Here is a 20,810-nt window from a genome sequence, read left to right as displayed (position 1 = left end):
CAGCGACAAGACACACCTGTGGAGCCACCATTCAGGCCACTACACCAGCCCCAGACTTTTCTGCAACACCTCCCACCTACTCAGGGCTCGACCCTGAGGCCCCGCCCCTGCAGCACCCCCATTTTACAGGTGAGGAGACTGAGGCACACATCTAGGGTAACACAGTAGAGCCAGGGTTTGAACTCGCTTTGAACCTTGCAGTACCTCCAGTTTACACAAAGCAAGGAAAGGGCTGAGTGGGGGGCGATGACACACCTCCTTCACAGGCCCAGAGGAGGCTCAGGGGCTCAGCACTGGCTGACACACGGCAGGTCAGAACCGCCTCTCAGGAACAGGTCTCACCGGCAGGAAGCCCCCTTGGGGGATGACACAGAGGGAGGAAGGATGGCGCTCAGGCACAGCCCTAGTAACCACCCCACTACCTTTATGACGAGCATGGCCCAGCACACACAGTGCAGCAGAAAGGGTCCATCATGACGTCACAGGCCCCAAATGTGTTACAGGCCTGGAGGGGGGCTGAGCCGGGGACAAAGAGCTCACTGTCACACAAATGAATGCCTGGGGGCAAGTGGGTGGCCTGGACTCAGGGTGCTCCTCCCACCCCCTGGATCTGGGCCGCAGAGAAATCTACCTCCAGCCTTCCGGAAGGATTTGGGCATCTCTGGGCTTCAGATCTGGAGAGAAGGGGCTTACTCTCTCAGCTTGGGAAATGAGCCCCACCAAACAGTACCTGCCCCCTGGGAGGGCCTCCCCAGGACCTGGATTCAAATCCTGCCTCTGCTGCAGCTGGGTACGAGGACAAAGAGGGATAATAACAGGCCTCCTGAGAATGAAACAGGAGAATCCCCATAAGCATCATTCAGGCACAGGAAAACCCCAGAACAGATGCCACTCACTTATTAATACTGTGTCTGCTGCTGTGTGTCTCCGGGCACGTGGCTCACCCTCTCTGGGCCTCCAGTCCCTTGCTCATCTGGAGACAGTAACTGAGTGTCCACCTGTGCAGAAAGCTTGTCCAGCCCCACAGCTCTCAAAACACAAAGCTGATGCTGCCCCAAGCCCTGGAGCCCACAGCCCCCACTCTCTTCTTGCTCCTGAGTCCCTCCCCTCCAACTTCATTTAGAAGGAGCACCAGTTGTCCCTGTGGCACACTCTGAGAAAAAGCATAAGAATCATTTTTCAAAGAGATATTTTCAAAGGTTGCTTTATACCCCAGGATTCTGGAGGGTTCCAGAGGGTCTCAGAGTATCCTGGGCTGGGGGACAACTAGATACTAGCAGAGCCTGGTAGGTCCCCCTGCTGAGCAGCTGGAAGGGGTCTCCACCACCACCTCGGCGATGGTGGCTGTATTGGGAGGCTCAGTGGGGCATGGGTCTCGGATTAGGGCCTCAGGTTCTGGGCTTTGGGGGCAGAGCCTGGAAGGGCAGTTTCCCTGGAACACCCCAGAACAGACTCCCCACCCCCAGTCAGAGAATTTCCAGGGTGCAGAAAGACCAGCTTGACGCCAAGTCCAGCTCACGGTTTGCGGGGTCCGAGTGTCCCAGCCAAAGCCCCCGTGGGCATGACTGCTTCCCATTCCAGGAGACCATGAGAAGCCCCATGCAGTGGAAGAGAACAGGACCAAGTGAACAGCCCACAGGGGACACTGATCAGGCACCTCCGTTTCCCGAGCACCTACTATATGTCCAGCATTGGGACACAGCACCACCGAGGTGGACAAAACCCTGCTGTGTGTGCTGCACACACCACAGATCCCAGGTGTGACAGCACTGGCAAGGTGAGGGGCCTCTCTTGAGGTGGTATTTGAGCAAAGCTCCAAAGGAAGGAGGGTGTTCTGGAAGGAGGGGCCGGTAGGATCCTGATTGTGGTCAAGAGACAGACAAGAGACCCCAGCCCCGTTTCCTGCCCCTCCAGGCCCTGAGACCCTAAGTTACATACAGTAATGCCCCACCGAGCCCCAACACAAGCCTCGCTCACTTTAACATGGTGGTGGAGACCTCATCCAGCAGCTCAGTGGTGGGGCTCACCAAGCTCCGCAGGCACCCGCCTGCCCCCCAGCCAAGGACACTCTCTGGAACCCTCCAGAATCCTTGGGCATAAAACAAGCCCTGCCCAGGCCTCCTGGGATACCCGAGGGCCGAAGTCCAGCTACCAGCCAGCTGTAACGGGACAGCCATCCCAGACCCTACTGTGGGAAGCCCTGGAGAAGGGCAGACCCAGGGATTAGCTTTGGCTGACCCGAAATGCATTTCAGCGCCAGCAAGGGGTCAGCCCAGCTCGCTCAGTGTGAGCTAGTTACACCCCGAAGGCCTTCTCGCCACTGCAGGGGTGGGAGGGGGTTGAGGGAAACCGGAGCTCCAGAAACATCAGGAAAGGAAAAAGGCAGCCAAGAGAACAGAGCAAGGAGGTGGTTCAGCCCCCACAGGAGAGGCCCCAGGACAGAATTCACTCAGTCCCACCTTCAGGTGCTAGGGGAGCCCTCAGAAGTGGTAGACTGAGGGTGGTGGGCTCTGGGGGGCCAGGGGGAGAGAGGGAGAAGTCCAAAAGTCACCGACCCAGGCCCCTGCCCGACCCCTGGTGTGAGGAGGAGGGGGAGGGGACGAAGGCCCAGGGAAGGGGCGGTTTCCTCAGGATCACCCAGCCAACAAGCCTCCCAGCACAAGCCTGGGCTCAAGTCTAAGCGGATTGCCTGACCCCTGGAGCCTCAGTTTCCTCATCTGAGAAGTAGGACTCCTCTACAACACTCTCCCCTCTATGGCTAACGCAAGCATGAAATGAGACAGTGCTGGGCAAGCACCAAGAACCACGTCAGCGATGACGGTCACAACAACGGCCAACCTTCACACAGCCTCGGTGCGCGCTGGCACCCTTCTGAGCATGTAGCTGGTGCTAACTTGAGTAATCATCACACGACCCCTACAAGGTGAACAGTATCCCTGTTTCACAGAAGAGAACACTGGGATTGCAAGGGGTTAGGTCACTTGCTAAAATTCACACAGCTCTAAAAGGAGAGTCGGACCCAGGACAGCCTGGCCCTGGGACCTCAGCTCCTTTTTTATTTTCAACTTTTTGATATCACTGTAGGTTAACAGGTAAGAAATGACACAGTGAGATGCCAGTACCCTTCACTCAGCCTTCCCCGATGGCAACATCTTACAAAGCTAGAGTCACTACCACAACCAGGGAAGCCGACACCTTGTTCAGATTACACCAGTTTGACGGGCACTCATGTGTGTATGTGTGTGCATGTGTGCAGACCCACTTGTGTGCATGTGCATCATGCACATGTGTGTAGATGTGTGTTGTGTGTGTACATGTGTGTAGACTGTGTTCTATGTGTGTACACGTGTGCAGACTGTGTGTGTGCTATGTGTGGGTATGGGTGTAGATTGTGTATGTGCAGGCCTGTGTGTGCTGTATGTGTATGTTGTGTTGTACGTGTGTATGTGTGTTGTATACATGTACATGTGTGTCATATGCGTGTTTGTGTGCTGTATGTGTGTTGTACGTGTGTGTGTTGTATCCGGGATGTGTTGTATGCATGCATGTGTGTTGTACGTGTTGCATGTATGTGTTGTGTGTGTTTGTGTGTCATGTATGTGTGTATTGTTTTGTGTGTGTTGTATGCATGTATATGCGTGCTGTGTGTTGTACACGTGTGTTATATTCATGTTGTGTGCATGTATGTGTCTTGTATGCATGTATATGTGTTGTGTGCGTGTATGTGTGCGTTTGTACGTGTGTTGTGTTCATGGGTGTTGTGTATGTGTGCACGTTGTACGCATGTGAGCATTGTATGCGTGTGTGTTGTACGCGTGTATGTGTGTACGTAGACCCGTGTGACCACCACAGTCAGAATTCAGAAAAGCCTGCTCACAAGGTGCCCCCCTGTACCTATGCCGCACCTCCACCGTCCTTCTCGGGTGGGGGACTGAGTCACTGGGAGTGTGACCCCAGCCCTCCCCCAGGGCAGGTCGGGGCAGCCACCAGGCAGCTCTGTGCCTGGCTCAAGCAGACATTGAGGCCTTGAAGGCAGGAGGGGATACACATGGGCCCCCTGCAGAGGCCTTTCTGAGGTCCCAGGAGAGGCCCCAAGAACAATCAAGCAGCTGGCAGTCTGGGCACTCAGGGACTCCCCACTGGTTCCTGCTGGCGGAGAGAGGCAGGCTCCAGGCCAGCCACTGGCCCGGCATCTGGGTGTCGCTTACACACCCAGGACTGCTGCCACACTCAGCAAGACGGCCACCTTGCCCTACAGACCACACGGGCACTCAGATCCACCTGGCCCAGGGCTGGCTGGAGGGGGCCAGGGCAGGGGGCAGCCCAGGAACAGAGGGAGAAGACGCAGGACAGGCATGTGTGCAGGAGCAGACAGGACCTGGGGCCTGTGGAGGGACGCCACCCTCTCCCTCCCTACTATAAACCAGGGGCTTTCTGCAAAGAAGGAAAAGTTATGGAGACCGAGACCAACTTCAGCCTGAACCCACCCTCCCTGTCCCCAGCTCCACATGGGGTTTACCTCGGTTTTCCCTGTGCCCTCCCTTAAGGCCTTGCTGCTGCTTGTGCTGGACAGATGAGGAAATTGAGACTGGGTGAGGTTGCTTGGCCAGGCCAAGGTCACACAGTCCGTGCGAGGGGGGTCAGGACTCGGATCACAGTGCAGCCTCCTAAGCGCCTAACCACCACCACTCTGAGCTGCCCCAAATCCCAGGAGCCCTTCCACACTCAGTCCCCTGTTATTACATCAACAACGGCACCACCCGCTGATACTGGCCACACGGCTGTGAGCCAGGCAGCCCGTTACAAGTGCTCTGCAGCCCAATGACAACTTTGAGACTGAGAGAGTGTCCATCAGCCGGACTGGAATACTGAAGCTCAGAGACGTGAAGTGTTGATGCCAGGATGTGAGCCCAGGCCACCTAGCCCTGGACTTAACCACCAGGAGCCTCTCACCTCATCCCATCCCCATGGTGTGTGGGCCTATATAGCCCCATCTTACAGATGAGCAAACTGAGGATGAAAGAGGTGCGGCAATGTGCCCAAGGCCACAAGGCGCAGGACAGGATAGAAGCAGGCCTCAAACCTGGGTCTGTGGCACCGGGAGACCCAGCTCACCCTGACCGGGGCCGGAGTTACCAGGAGTTGCTTGGGGCATACCCAGACCTCAGGACACACCCCTCCCCCAGCTGCTCCGCTCACAACTGAAGGCTCCTTGTGCGCACAGGAAGACCTTCCAATTTTCCAGTGTTGGTCCCGGCCCCTCACTGCCAAGTCCCTGGGCAAGCCTGGGCCAGTGGCACTGATCCCTCACCAGGCTCGGGCACAGGGCCAAGTGCCGCCGCAGTGGGAGCGGGCGCGGGGCCGAGGCGCGCTCCACTGCCTGCACCTGGCTCCCCCTCCCCGCCCACGCCGTGGAGAAGCCCACCCAGGCCCCCAACCCCACAGCCGGCAATAAAACCAAGAACACACACCTGGAACACCGACCCCCCACAGCTCACCCAGCACTCTCCCGGAGGGACGCCGGGGTCTGGTCCCAACTCCGGAAAAGGAACACAATCCCAGCTAACCGGTCCACTCCCACCACCAAGTGCCAAGAAGTCCTCTCCCCCGGCCCACACCACACCTCCTCCAGCTCTTTCCCGTGACTTCAGCAACTCTGCCCGATAAGACGGCCCAGCCCAATGTCCTGCAGCAGCCAGGCCTGACACACACCGCCCTGCCCAGAGTGTCCTCGCTGCCTCCGGGCGGCTGACCAATGCCCACAGGACTCCAGCCCCCATGTCCGGCAGCAGAACTGGGGTTCCTTCCACGTAAGTGTATCAGCCCCCGACAACAGCCCCCTGCACAAGTTCTCAGAGGCTAGTCCCCCGCGGCCCCCAGGTCCTGTGTCCACCCTCCCTCAGCTGGGGATGACATGGCTCCTGCCGCGTCTCCCTGCCCACCACCCGGCCCAGTGACGCGTCTTACCTGAGCACATGACCAGCCTTCGCTTATGCCAGTTCCAAACACAACTCGAAGTAACTCTCACACACAAAAAAAAGAAAGAAAGTGGACCACGCCAGCAGTGGGTCAGAGGAGTCCACACACACAGATTGTTCTGCTGGCTTCCAGAAGACACACTGGGGCCAACATCAAACTCAGCCTTCCTCCGGGACTGACACCCGGGAGGGACGGCCCCAGAGCCGCCCACTCCGCTTCCCGCGAGACTACAGCTCCCACCACGCCGGGGAGGCCCTGCCGGTGCCCACAGGCCTACAGTCAGGCCTGGCCCCCAGGCCTCCTGCCTGCACACCCCAAAAGCAGGGAAGGCTGTGGGCCTCCAGGCACCACCAGCGGGGCCTCCCGGCCCCACGGCAGGCCAAAAGTGAGCCGTCGAGCAGCGAGCACTCTGTCCCCAACTCCTGCCACTCCAGGCCCATAAACACAGAGAATTACATAAGTCCACTCCTCCTGTGTGGAAGCCAAAAGTGGAGCTTTTTCTCCCAGCCTTGGCAGTAAGTAATAATTCCTCATCGCCATGGTAACCCTGGCGGGCTTCCAGCCGACACTCAGGAGCTCAAACACTGTGAGGCCTTTTTATAGCTCGGCTAGAAAAACCTCTCCACTGTTCACTCGCTCCCGGGTGAGAGCATGCTCCAGGCCCTGCTTTCCTCCTCCTTTAACCATTTCCTCCCAGCCAGGACCCGGCCCAGAGCCAGCCACACCTGCACGCCTCCTCCCCAGAGTGCAGCTTTGACGTCCCTGCGCGGCCCCTTCCCCACCTTCAAATCCTCCAGGGTCAGATGGCTAGGGGGTGGGCTCCACCTTTAAGATATTTCTGTCCTTCTTCTAATCTTAGGAAAAGAAACCTTGAGCCCCTTACACTGATATTCTGACTTAGGGTTACCTGGGTTACAGGCTCAGAGAATGAAAAAAGACCCGCCACACACGTACAGGCACACATGCGCACACACATGCAGACACACACACATGCACACGTAGAGGTACACGCCCGTACACACACATGCACGCATACACGGGCCAAGATAAGTGACCTGCTGGCCAGAAGGGGGCCTTCACCTCAGCTACAACCTGCTGCGTGACTCAGGGGCAAGTCTGAGCTTCTCAGATGTCACCGCGGAAGGGCAGGCTCGGTGCACAGTGCTCAGAGCAGCCGTGGCGAGAGCACAGGGAAGCTGCTGGGGCTCATGGGCAAGTGGAGGGGCCTCTAAAATGGCCTCAGACACACTCCGACCCCCAGTCCCCAGGAGGTGGGCTGGGCTAAGAAGGACACACACAAAGGCCCAAGGTGGCGTCTGAGGGGTACTCAGGGTCCCAGTGGGTGCAGATGCAGGATGGTGCCATAGGCAAAAGAAGGACCAGCAAACGCACCGGTCTGGAGAATGGACTGAGTGTGGTGTGCATCTAAGCAGAGGGCGGTGGTGACTGGGCTTGGTGGATGCCAGTTAGGTAAGGGGTTAGAGGATAAGGTGAAGGAGGTGTCAGAGGCAGAGGGGAAAGGAGGGCATGAGGACTCCCAGCAAGTCACTTCACCTCATGGGCTGGGGACGCTCTGGACAGCAAGAACGACGTCAACAATAACAGGAGCACGTACTGCGCCCAGGAGTCCCTGGCCAGTGAAAACGGTGAACACACCTGTGAACAGAAAGGCTGGAGGTTTGAGTCCACCTAGAAACACCTCAGAAGAAAGGCCTGGCAATCTGCTTCCGAAAAATCAGCCACTGTAAACCCTATGGAGCACAGCTCTACTCTGATGGCAACTGGTGACTGAGCCAGCAGCCTGAGCTGTGTGCCAAGCTGACCCACTGCCCTCACGCCTCTACAACGTAGATGTGCTTTGGGGCCCATCCTAGCTGAAGGAAACAGGCCCAGAAAGGGTGAGTGACTTGCCTGAGGCCACAGAGCCGGAAAGCTGTGGAGCTGGAATTTGAACCAGGGGAGCCTGCCTTGTATCTACCATGCCATACAGTGTCCTCAGAGAAGCTATTAAAGGGTTCTAGGCAGATCATACTTGCATGTGACACAGGTCTGTGGCCACCAGATGAGTCAGGGGACCTGAGGGGCTACTAGCAGACCAGAGGCTGCTGCAGTCCCCTTGGAGGCTGTGTCATTTCTACAGCTCACGCTCCACCCCTTCCCGAGAAAACATCCCCCCAGAGCATTTAAAAAGGCTTCCACAGTCCTGCCCTGACAAAGTGGGCATTTTCTTACTCCAAAAGCTACCATTTATAGGTGGGGAAAGCAAGGCACAGAAAGATGTGGTCAGTTAACCACCATATCGTCACCAAAGACCTGGGCACCATTCTCCAGCCCGCCGGCTCTCAGTGCAGCCGCCAGGACACCACGGGACTCAGGAACCAGGCCCACCAGCCCATCAGAACCAGCCGGGAAGCAGGCCTGAGAGGGACGCAGGCGGGCCTCACAGTGCTTTCTGTTCTCTTCTGTCCGTGCTCAATGCAGAGCTGTGCCAGACCTGCATCAGCGGCTGCCGGGAGACAGGAGGGCCTCATCCAGTTGCCCACCACAGACAGAGTGCCTCGGGCTGGCTCGGGAGGGCCGGGCCATCCTGCGGTCACGTGGCTGTGCTTCCAGTGCCTTCCCACGGGACACTGGTTGTTGAGCAGCTTGTTGAAGACACCAGATCATGGACAGTAAGAAGCAGCCGTATGCGGCACCTTCCACTCAGGGCCAGTCATCAAAACTGAGTTTATGTTGAAAAGAAGTCGGCAGAAGACTTTATTACCCCAGACTCTGACAGTGACCGCGCTGGTTTCCTAGGGCGCCCATAGCACAATACCACAAAGCGGTCGGCTTACAACAACAGACATTTATTCTCTCACAGTCTGGAGGCCAGAAGTCTGAATTCAGGGTGCTGGCAGGGCATGCTCTCTCTGAAGGCTCTACGAGAAGGGCCTTCCTTGTCTCTCCCAGTTTCCGGTAGCCCGAGGCTTGTAGATGCATCTTCCCGTGGCCTTCGTCCCTCTCTGTGTCTTTTTTTTTTTTTCTTCTTCTGTAAGGGCACCACTTATAAGTGGTTCATCCCACTCAGGTATGACCTCATGTGAATGTAACTGATAACATCTTCAAAGACCCTATTTCAAAACAAGGTCATGTTAGCAGGTACCAGGCATTAGGACTTCAACCTAACTTTGGGGCTACAATTCAATCCGTAACAGTGCCAGTTCCTTGGTATTGTGAAAAACCGTCCACTGACAAAACTGAGCACCATACCCCTTCCGGGGATACGTCTACTGAACAAAGCTTTGGATGATGGGGAAGAGGGTGAAGCCGCTACAGGATAAGCTTTGATGGGGGGCATGGGCGGGGAGGCAAAGGGGTTCTGAAATGGCCCAGGGGACTCTCGGGCTGAGTGGCCTTGGGTCCAACTCTCCAGGCATCCATCTGCTCCCCCTGCCTGCCTCTCAGGCCAACAGAGGCTTCACAAGCAGGAGGCTTGGAGCTGCACGCTATGGCACGGGTCCAGTTCAGCGTCCAGGCTGGGTGGGAGGGGATCCCCATTCCCTTCCTCCCCACAGAGCTGCCACTTCCTGCCAGGCACCAAGGCTGGGAGGAGGGGAGCTATTTCTACCTCCTCGCCCCTCCGTACCCCATGCTCCATGACAGCCCCTCCCTGGACAGCCTCGGTTTCCCCATCTGAGAAGGCACTCATCAGACAAGCAGCAGCAGGGTCCCATGCCAGCCCAGTCCACTGACCCTCCCTGACCCCAGGCCTCAGCAGACATGCACTGGGCCCCTCCCGAGTGCACTCAGCCCTGTGAACAAGATGGAGCCCCCTGCTCTCAGGAGCCGGCCCAGGAAGAGGGGTGGAGGTCAGGAGAGGCGGGAACCAATGCAGGAAGTGACCGCTGTGCTGGGGTCAAAGCCAGGGTGAGTGTGGTTGGCTCTGTCGGATGGGGGGGGGGCTCGCGCAGCCCAGAGGGAGGGCAGGTGACGTGGAAACGGCTCAGGGAAGCTGTCCCAGGCAGAGGAGACAGCCAGGGCAAAGGCCCTGACATGGAGCAGACTTGTGTTTGGGAAACAGCAGGAGGCTGGTGCAGCCGGAGCGCAAGAGCCAAGGGGGTGAGCGGCTGGAGGTCCAATATGTCACGGGGGACAGACAGCACAGGCCTCGAAGGTCACACAGCGGTCTTCAATGTTAAGTGTGACTTAAACAAAATTCACAAGTGTATTCATTTTCTGGGGCCGCCATAACGAAGTCCTACCAACTGGAAGGCTTAATACAACAGACAACAAACATGTATTCTCCCATAGCTCTGGAGGCTGGAAGTCTAAAATCAGGGTGTCAGCAGGGGCACGCTCCCTCTGGAGTCTCTAGGGGAGGATTCCTTCCTCGTCTCTTCCGGCTTCTGGTAGCCCCAGGAGCTCCTTGGCTCGTGGCTGCCTCAGTCCCATCTCTGCCTCCGTCTTCACAGGACCCCTTCCCTCTGTGTTACTGCGTGTCCTAACGACACTTGTCATGGGATTTAGGACCCGCCCACCCTAAATCCGGGATGATGACCTCACCTCCAGATCCCAGCGGCATAACAAGGGTTGGTGTCACCCAGTGCGGTAACTCATGGTGTCACCCACCTCATGCTAATTAGCACAGTATAGTAGGTCAAACACCAGAATATCTGACAAAATCAGCAACCATGAAAACATCAGCAGCAATGAAAATAACAAACCAAGGGACTCAAAGTGTCACTGTGATTGGGTAATAATGACGGGGCTGAACGAAGTGCCTCAGAAGGTCCGAAAAGTCAGTTCGGCATAGTTTTAGCCTCATAGGTATACAGATACACGTAAGCTACGCTTATGAAAAATGTGTTGTTGTTACAACTAACTACAGGAATATTTTTATAAAAATAAAATTCTGCTGAAACACTGCACAAAAATTTAAGAGACAGTCATTGTGATGTCACCCCTCTCTGACAGTGTCACCCGGTGCAGTCCGCACCCCGCCCCCAACCCCCACTAGTGACACCACTGCCAGATTCTTAATTACACCTACAAAGACCCTTTTTCCAAATAAGACCACGCTCACAAGGTCTGGGTGGACATACCTTCTGGGGGCCGCTGATGAATGAAGGCACTACAGCAATTGAGACTCAATTCGGCAGCATCGAATGCCCGGAAACGTCCTTGGCCTCCTGCTCCCTTCCCCACCCACCTGGGAGGTCCTGCAGCCACTCAGAGCTGGACGCAGGACAGGGGGCAGCAGCAGCACCTCTTGAGCCAGGGAGCAGCAGACCCCAAGGAACCAAGATCCCTGGTCCTAGGAGAGGCAGCCCTGACCCTTCATGGGCAGCTTGTAGCATAGGAACCCCCAGGGTAAGGAAGCCACGCAGGCCACAGCCTTCCCTGACTCAGAGACTCCCATAAGCCAAACTGTATTCTATTCCCCATTACGTATTCCATGTGCACGTCAAAGTCAAAGCCTTGGCCATGTTGGCTAAAGGAGCAAACCACCTCCAAGGGCTATCTGTTCACTTGCACCCGCAGCAGCTGGGAGCTGGCAGCTAGCAGGACTAACTGCTCATCCAAGGCTGCCTTCTGGCAGTGGCATCGTGTGTCAGCAAAGGGCTCCCACCACACCATGGGTACAGAGCAACTGGCAGGGAGGCTGTGGCAAGGACAGGCAGCCTCTGCTCTGGCTCCAGGAGCCCACACCCCATGGCAGCAGGAGGAGAGGGATCCAGGAATACCCCCGGCACCACCAGCTGGACCACAGGGACCCAGCTGTGGAAAGACAAGTCACACCAGCCAAGGGTCATACACACTCCCAGCCTACCAGGAACTGGGTGATGGGCTTCCCATGTGCCCCTCTACCCAACAATCCCATGGGGTATTGTCATCCCCACTTTACAGACGGGGAGACTCAAACACAGTAAGGTGGTGTGACTGGCCCAAGGGTACACAGCTAGTAAGTGGCAGAGCCAGGATGTGAACCCAGGGAGTGTGGTGTCCAAGCCTGCATCATTCACCACTAGGCTTTACCACGTCTTCAGGGAGGTGTCAGGCCTCACAGGAGATGCACCGCTGTTCTCAAAAAAACTGCTAGTCTCAGGTCTCGATTTCAGAAACGGCATTTCCAGGGGATTACTTATGCCTTCTGACCCGGAGAAGTAAGTGAGTTTCAGGCCCTCTGGAGACCTCCCAAGACACCCAAGCCCTAGAGCCTTCTGGTACATTCCATGAGACAGAGTTCCGCCCAGGTCACTACAGGCAAAATACTTTGAGATGAAAGTCACAGCTAAGAACAGGGAACACAAAATGGTGACAGCCAGATGTAGCCAAGAAGCAAGCTTCTGGCTCTCACGCTGTTTGTAAAAATGGGGACGTTTCTTAGAAAATCCAGAGTTACAGTTTCTCTTGTCAGAGTCCAAGGCGTTGAGGGGCTGGATCCAGCCATACCTGAATGTGTCCTAAACACCCATCAATCCCCCCCATGGAGCCTAACCCAGCTGGAGCTGCTTCTCTGTCACAACTCAGTAGTCCTGACTCATCGCCCTCGGGTCTCGCCTCAAGAACACCAGGAAGTTTGTCCTGACCATAGCCAAGTTTCAGATCCTGCCACACTCAGGGGCTCCCTGGACTCTTCCCACCTCCCTGAGGGCACTTGCTTACTTCATTCACACTCTCCCTCTGGACACTGAACACCTCAAAAGCAGGGACAATGATCCCAGTGACCCAATAAACACAACTGATGGGCAAAAGGACAAGAGGGGGAAGCAAGAGCCATTAAACTTGGTTTCTGCCTTAAATTTAAAAAGGAGCCCAACCCCTGAGGTCTAGAGGCCAGGTTGGGAATCAAGGAACCGTGCTGGCCCTGCCATTCCCCCCACAGGCCTCTGTGCCTGCTCGCCACGGCCCCAGGGCCTTTGCACCTCCATGCAGGCCCCCGTGATGTTCCTGAAACACAGCTGCTCGCCACGGCCCCGGGGCTTTTGAACCTCCATGCAGGCCCCACATGACATTCCTAGCTGGTCTAGGTCCCAGCTCAAATGCTACCTCCTCAGAGACCCCTCGATCCCTCTACCTAAAATTGGTTCTCTAAAATCAGAGTCGCCCCACCGCATCCCATGGTATCCCACAGCCAGCAACTGCCCATCCTGCAGGATCTTGTGTGTTTTCTATCACTCGTCCTCCCCATCGGCTGTGGATTCACCAGGCAGGCCTTGGCATCCTGTGTGCTGGATCCCTACCCCCCAGCCCGCAGGCCATGTGGACGCCAGGCTGGCTGTAGGGAGGCAGGAAGCAGACACCCTCCCCCCATGGCCTGTCCAGTCCCACCCAGCCAGGAACAGCTGCCACATGCCTGGGGCCATATGTGGCACATGGAGCCTGGGTGGCCCTGCCAAGGGGTCTGGTCCAGCTCCCAACAGCAACTGCCACACTGGCGTCTCCTGGAGGGCTACAGGTGGCATCTCATACAACCCCCTAGGTTCAAATCCCAGCTCTGCCAGCTGCCCGCTATGTGACCTTGGGCGAATCACTTAACCTCTCTGTGCCCTCCACTTCCCCAGCTAGAAAACAGGGCTGATAACAACAGAGGCTACCTCATGCAAGGAGTACACAAGTGACCGTATATGAGGTGGTGAAGTAAATGCTCAGTAATCATTAGAAACTATCCTTAACAGTGACAATGCTGTTGTTGTGTGCTGCCAAGTCAAATCCAACTCATAGTGACCCTAGAGGACACAGCTGCTGCAAAGGACCTCCTTAAAGTGTGGAGGAGCAAAGATGTTACCTTGAAGACTAAGGTGCGCCTGACCCAAGCCGTGGTATTTCCAATCGCATCATATGCATGCGAAAGCTGGACAATGAATAAGGAAGACCGAAGAAGAGGTGACGCCTTTGAATTATGGTGTTGGTGAAGAATATTGAATACACAATGGACTGCCAAAAGAACGAACAAATCTGTCTTAGAAGAAGTACAACCGGAATGCTCCTTAGAAGGATGGCGAGACTGCGTCTTACACACTTTGGACATGTTGTCAGGAGGGCTCAGTCCTTGGAGAAGGACATCGCACTTGGCAAAGTACAGGCTCAGCAGAAAAGAGGAAGACCCTCAACGAGGTGGACTGACACCGTAGCTGCAACAACGAGCTCAAGCGTAACAAGGATTGTAAGGACGGCTCAGGACCGGGCAGTGTTGTGCATAGGGTCGCTATGAGTTGGAACCAACTCAACGGCACCTAACAACAACAACAGGGTTTCCTAGACTGTAATCTTTATGGGGAGCCCTGGTGGCACAATTATTAAGAGTCTGTCAACTTGGCTGGGCCATGAATCTCAGTGCTCTGGCAGTCATTTGATGACGTGATCACTTCCACCATGAGATCTGATGTAATGGGATCACCGCTATCTGCTGTGAGCGGCCAGTCAGTTGAAAAGGGAGTTTCCTTGGGTGTGTGGACTGCATGGAATGTGGGTGGACGTTCTGGCAAGGCTCAGGGGCTTTTGCTCACTCTGGATCCTGCAGCTGGCTCCTGTTCGTCTGACCTCCAGTTCTTGGGACGTGAGCCAGCAGCTTACCTGCCGTCTCACCTGCTAATCTTGGGATTCGCTGGTCTTCACAGCCTGTGAGCCAGGACCGTGCTGTCCAACCTGCGAATCTTGGGTTGGCCAGCCCCTGTGGCGACGTGAATCTGGAGAAGCCTCTATCTTGGCCACAGTCTTGGGGGATGTTTCAGCCTCTACAGCCACGTGAGCCATTTCCTTGATATAAGTCTATTTATATGCTTTACTGGTTTTGCTTTTCTAGAGAGCCCAGCCCAAGACAGTCACTATGCGTAAGAATCGAGACCCGACAGCAACAGGTTCTTTTTTTTTTGAATCTTTATGGAGGAGCTCTGGTGGCCCAGTGGTTAAGCATTTGGCTGCTAACCAAAAGACTGGAGGTTCAAACCCACCCATCACTCCTGGGGAGAAACATGTGGCAGCCTACTCCGGTAAAAATCACATCCTTGGAAACCCTACAGGGACAGTCCTACTCTGTCTTCCAGGATCGCTGTGAGTCAGAATAGACTCGATGACAACAGGCTTGGTTTGGGGTTAATCTCTATAGAAGCAGATCACCAGGTCTTTCTCCCACGCAGCCACTGGGTGAGTTCGAATCGCCAACCTTTTGGCTGGCTAGCAGCTGAAATGGCGAACTCTCACACAGCACCAAGGCAAGTAACAGTCAGGAACTGCTTTCTTCTATAGTAAGTACAGTACTTGCTCCATGCCAGGTGGTGTTTGAAGTGTGAATTGCTACAAGGAATTCCATGCTTGTTCAATCTCTTACAGGCAGCTTTCCTGGATTGCTCCAACCCCCTGGAGTGAGTGCCACAGAGACACCAACTCTTCACAGGGCTCCATCCTCAGCTCCCCTCTCTGTCCCAGGCTGTGGTGCAGAGCAGGGAGAACGCCCCCACCCCACAAGCCTGAGGCCGCACAAGATGAGCGTTGTACCCACAGCAGCCTAGGCTGCAGCCTCTGCCAGAACTCCAAACACGCAGACACTGTCCGGACCCACGATCACACCCTGGAACGCAAGCAGTGTCCCCTCCCTGTTGTCTGGAGGGGCAGTTCCTTGGTGGAGGCCCAGAAAGCACAAGGGCTCAGGCTCCACTGTCCTGATCAGGGTCTGAGTGTCCACAGACACAGGGGTCACCCAGAGAAGAACAGGTGTGGACTTTGATGGAGGTCTGGGATCTGCATGGACAACACATGAGGACAAGTTTGTCCCCCCTCCTAAGACCCCATGCCTTCTGTCCCCAAGCTTTATTCTTCCCATGCCCACAACATTCTACAGTTCCACAAAATGCCCCCAGGGTGGACATAGCTGGCCTCCAGTGCTCACTGGACAGATGGATGGCCAGGCTCACCAGTCAGGCCTGCTGTAGTCGCCCAGGGTGATGAGGACCCAAGTGAAGCCAACCATGCAGACATGGCCCCCCTACACTTCTCCTGGGGGCAGGGGGTGGCAGCCCCTCTCACACCTGGGACCTGAGGTGGCCTGTTTCCCAAACAGGAGGTCAGAACCCCTCACTCCAGTCCCTCCACCTTTCTAAACCTCAGTTTCCTCATCTGTAAAATGGGCCTGATGACAATTATTATAAGACCTTAGGCAGGACAAGAGTACCTAAAGAGCTAGTTAATCGGGGCCACAGAAGGAGAAAGTGAAGATTCAGGAAGTTTTTTGTTGTTGTTGTTGTTGTTGCTGAGAATATACAAAGCAAAACACCCACCAATTCAACAGTTTCTACACGTACATTTCAGTGTCACTGATTTCATTCCTCGAGATGTGCAACCATCCTCACCCTCCTTTTCCGGGTTATTCCTTCCCCATTAACATACTGCCCCCTAAGGTTCCTATCTAATCTTCTGAGTTGCTGTCGTCAATCTGGTTCCATAGAGAGAGCTTTTAAAAGAGCAGAAAGAAGCGATTTTCATTTCAGCAAAGGGGCATGCTTTGTCATTAAGAGAAACACAATTTCATTTTATGATTCAGAACAGTTTCTATTTCCATCTACGGCAGTAACGAAAGGGGATAACGGGATCTTTCCAGCATTTCAGCCTCCTGAGGCTCTGAGTCACCTTGCGTCGCTAACTCCACAAGGGACAGTGCTGAGGAGTCGAGGACAGATGTGTAAGCCATTAACAGAGCACCTAATGGAGTTAGCGCTTACACAACGGCCATCAGCTCTTCCACACAGGGCAACCTGGGGGCTGGCGCAGGAGAACGCAGCAGGGAAAGACAGGCGACCTGGGTTCAAATCTCACTGGATATGTGACTGTGTGACCTGGGGCAAGTCACTTACCCTCTCTGTGCCTCAGTTTCTGCATCCATAAAACGGAGGATAATAATGACCTCTATACCCCTACTTCACAGGGATTTTTGATTAAATAAAACATGTAAGGCACAGAGGGGCAGTAGGGGCTCAGGGGTAGAATTCTTGCCATCCACAGGAGGACCCGGGCAGCCACCACCCGCCTGCCAGTGGAGGCTTGCGTGTTGCTGTGATGCTGGACAGGCTTCAGTGGAGCTTCCAGACTAAGACTAGGAAGAAAGGCCTGGTGATCTGCTTCTGAAAACCAGCCCATGAAAACCCTGTGGATCACAGTGGTTCAATCCGCTACTGAGCGTGGGGATGGTTCGGAACCAGGCAGCAACGCTGTGGATCACAGTGGTTCAATCCGCTACTGAGTGTGGGGATGGTTCGGAACCAGGCAGCAACCCTGTGGATCACAGTGGTTCAATCCGCTACTGAGCGTGGGGATGGTTCGGAACCAGGCAGCATTTTGTTCCCTTGTGCATCGGGTCACCATGAGTCCAGGGCTGAGTTAACGGAAGCTACAACAAAGTACGACACAACTGCTATTTCAAACCCTGTTGTTGCTGTAATTGTTGTCGGTGTTGTTGTTTGCTGCCGCTCGAGCTCGAAACACAAGTAGGATAACAAACCCCACAGCAGTATAAAGACTCGTCAGCCCGGATCTCCCGGGGCCAGGGGGCCAGGTATGAGGCCCACAGGACCCTGACCACCTAGGCTCACTGAGGACCCTGAAAGGGGCTCACCTCCTCCCTGCAGCTGGGGGCAGGGGATTACTATTGGATGGAAGGAGACACATGTCGGAGCCGGGGATTAAGAACAAGTGCAATTATCGGGCAGGCATCCATCCATAAATATGAATTTGATGTAATTAGGCACCCCACTAACTTCATTACTTATTTATTTACGGGATTGCTTATTTAATTTACGGGCCTCCTTCCCTGGAAAGCCATCTCAGCTGACACTCCTCAGGCGAGGAAGGAGGAGGGGAAACAGGACGCCCCTCCGCCACCCCACCCCCACTTCTCAGCTTCTCTCTGTCATGTTCCTGCTTTACCCCAAAACAGCTCCCAGAAGGCCTATGTGACTGGGCCCAAGACAAAAGGATCGGGCAAATGCAGGCCCTGGGCAGACACTTACTGCCGGTGCTCTGTGTCAAATGACAGCGCTCAGCAGAGCAGAGAAGCCCTCAGGACAGGGGATGGCTCTGGCCCTGCCCAGCCACCAATTTCCAACGTGGCCACCGCCAAACCCATCGCTCCAACAAGTGGGGCTAGTACTTTCCGGATTGCAGGAGGAGGAGTGCTTGGCCTGCAGGCACAGCTTGAATTCTCACCCTAGGACTTTAAGTAAGTCACCTGACCTCTCTGAGCCTCAGTTTCCATATCTGTAAAATGGGAGTGATAAGAACAACACACACTTCATTCCCACTAGGATGGTCATAATCCAAAAAGAAAGAAACCAACAGGTGTTGGAGAGGATGTGGAAAAATTGGAACCCTCATCCGCTGCAGATACTTTAGAAAATTGTCTGGCAGGTCCTCTAAAAGTTAAACAGAGAGTTACCATATGACCTAGCAATTCCACTCTTAGGTATATTCCCAAAAGATGTGAAAGCAGGGACTCAAAAAGACACTTGTACACCAATGTTCACTGCAGCACTATCCACAACGGCCAAAAGGTAGAAACAACCCAAATGTCCACCAAGAGATGAATGAATAAACAAGACGTGGCACATCCACACAGCAGAATACTACCCGGCGGTAAAAAGTAACAAACTACCGATGCATCCAACAACACAGATAAATCTCAGAAGACATTACACAGAATAAAATAAGCCAAGCACAAACGGTAATACTAAACGATAATTTCAAATGAAATTCTAGAATATTCTAGAACTTATACAAGAGCAGATCAGTAGTTTCTTCTGGTGGGGGGTGGGGAGTGGGAGTTTACTGCAAAGAGGCTGGAGGGAACTTTTCGGAGTGATGGAAACACTCGATACCTTGATTGCGGTGGTAAATAAACAAATGTTTATTATTTGTCAGAACTCATGGAACTGAACCATTAAAACGGGTGACCTTAATAGGTTAGTTACACCTCAACAGTCCCTAGTGGTGAAAACAGTTAACATGCGTGGCTGCTAACTAAAAGAAAGGTTGGTGGTTCGAGTCCGCCCAGAGGCACCTCAGAAGAAAGTCCTGGCTATCTATTTCTGAAAAACCAGCCACTGAAAACCCAGGAGAACGCTGGGAAAACTGGATTTCCACATGCAGAAAAATGAACTTGGATCCATGCCTCACACTATATACAAAACAAATTCAAAATGGATTAAGGGCCTAAAAGTGCAGATTAAAACCATAAAACTCTTAGAACAAGAAGGCAACACTCTCAGACTGCTAAGGGAATGGTCTGCCTCTACGCCTGCCATCCAGATTGCCTAAGTAAAGGCCTTGGGCCCAGAGCACTCTCTGATAAGGAGGCTGGGAATTGGGTCACCTTCTCTCTCCCAGTTCCTTCTCCTTATCAGAGAAGCCTCCCCACTGCTCTGGGCACACAGTAACTTTCTCTGTCTCTTGCACAGCACGGGCACCACGTGGCACCTGGCCAACTCCACTTCTATATCTGTTCCCAGCACGGAGGGAATGGGGTCTCTCGTACTACGGCACCAGAGGGGGAAGCATGCCAGGTTACAGGAGCCAGCCTCAAGGGGGGGACTGCAGGGGAAACAGGGCTTGCAAGGCTGAATGTGGGCGCCCTCGTGTGGTCTGCCAGTTCACCAGTTTGCACTCTTAAGTAAACCCCTGGCATGGAGCCACTACTGTCCACCACCACTATAAAACCTCTGCCCTCCCACTGCAGGGTGCAGAGATCTGCTCTGGTCCTGCTGCCACCCAGCACTTTGCCTCATCTGTAAATCTCCCTAGTAAAACTCCTTCGCCGCCACACTGAAGTTGCCCACCTCTTCAGTTTCTTGGCGCCCTCCAATTTCAGAGACAAATTTCAGGTTACTGGTCCATGCCCACACACAGACCTAGATTTCACCAATGGATTATGTAGTACAATAACAGAGACATGAACAGCAAAAGAAAAAATAAACTAATAGAACCTCATAAAAATTAAAACCTTTTGTTCATCAAAAGACTTTATCTTAAAACCTTTTGTTCATCAAAAGACTTTAACAAAAAAGGGAAAAGACAAGCTACCAACTGGGAGAGTATCTTAGGAAACCATATACTATCCAAAAAGAATATAATCAGCTATATATCTCTCTCTATATATATAAAACTTCAACAACTTAACAAAAAGACAAATAACCCAATCATAAAACATGCAAACAACTTGAACAAATATTTCACCAAAGAGGACATGTGAATGGTCACTGAACACATGAAAGGATGCTCAGTGCCATCAGCCATCAGAAAGATGCAAACCAAAACCACAATGAGGTACCATTTTACTTCTACTAGGATGGCTAAGATTAAAAAAAAAAAAACAGGAAATAACAAATGCTGGCTAGGATGTAGGGAAACTGGAACCCTTTACCCACTGCTGGTGGGAATGCAAAATGGTACAGTCATTGTGGAAAAACTGTGGCAGTTCCTTAAAAAACTAAAAATGGAACTACCACATGACCCAGCAATTCCACTCTGAGGTATATATACCCAAAAGACTTGAAAGCAGAAACTCAAAAAGAGACGTATGCGCCAAACTTCACCGCAGCACTATTCATCATAGCCAAAAGGTGGAACAACCTAAATGCCCACCAACAGATGAACGGAAAAATAAAATGTGGTACATACATACAATGAAATACTACCCAGCCAATAGGAGAAATGAGGTCTTGGTACATGCTACAACATGGATGGAGCTTGAAGACATTATGCTGAGTGGAATAAGCCAATCACAAAAGGACAAATAGTGTTATGACCTCACTTATATAAAAAGACGGAAAAAAAGCAAATGCATAGAGAACAAAGCTTATTAG

At 53.7% G+C, this 20,810-nt stretch overlaps 1 protein-coding gene across 23 annotated transcripts in view; it reads right to left on the bottom strand.

Moving 5' to 3' along the window:
• Nucleotides 1-20,810, bottom strand: part of NCOR2 (nuclear receptor corepressor 2) — a 207,854-nt gene that overhangs the window by 155,603 nt on the left and 31,441 nt on the right. For 2 of the 23 annotated variants that reach the window (XM_049866140.1, XM_049866139.1), the window contains exon 3: nt 7,534-9,092. The exons of 19 other annotated variants lie outside the window; for them this stretch is intronic. The gene's annotated coding sequence lies outside the window, so the exon portion shown is untranslated. Of the gene's footprint in view, nt 1-5,623; nt 5,947-5,967; nt 7,513-7,533; nt 9,093-20,810 lie in introns of those variants that run through there. 2 more of the 23 variants (XM_049866135.1, XM_049866142.1) reach the window with 2 other exon arrangements.

The sequence above is a fragment of the Elephas maximus genome, chromosome 22 (genome assembly GCF_024166365.1).
Source record: "Elephas maximus indicus isolate mEleMax1 chromosome 22, mEleMax1 primary haplotype, whole genome shotgun sequence".
NCBI lineage: Eukaryota > Metazoa > Chordata > Mammalia > Proboscidea > Elephantidae > Elephas > Elephas maximus.
The sequence above is the reverse complement of the archived record's forward strand: the minus strand, read 5'-3'. Positions and strand labels throughout refer to the sequence as shown.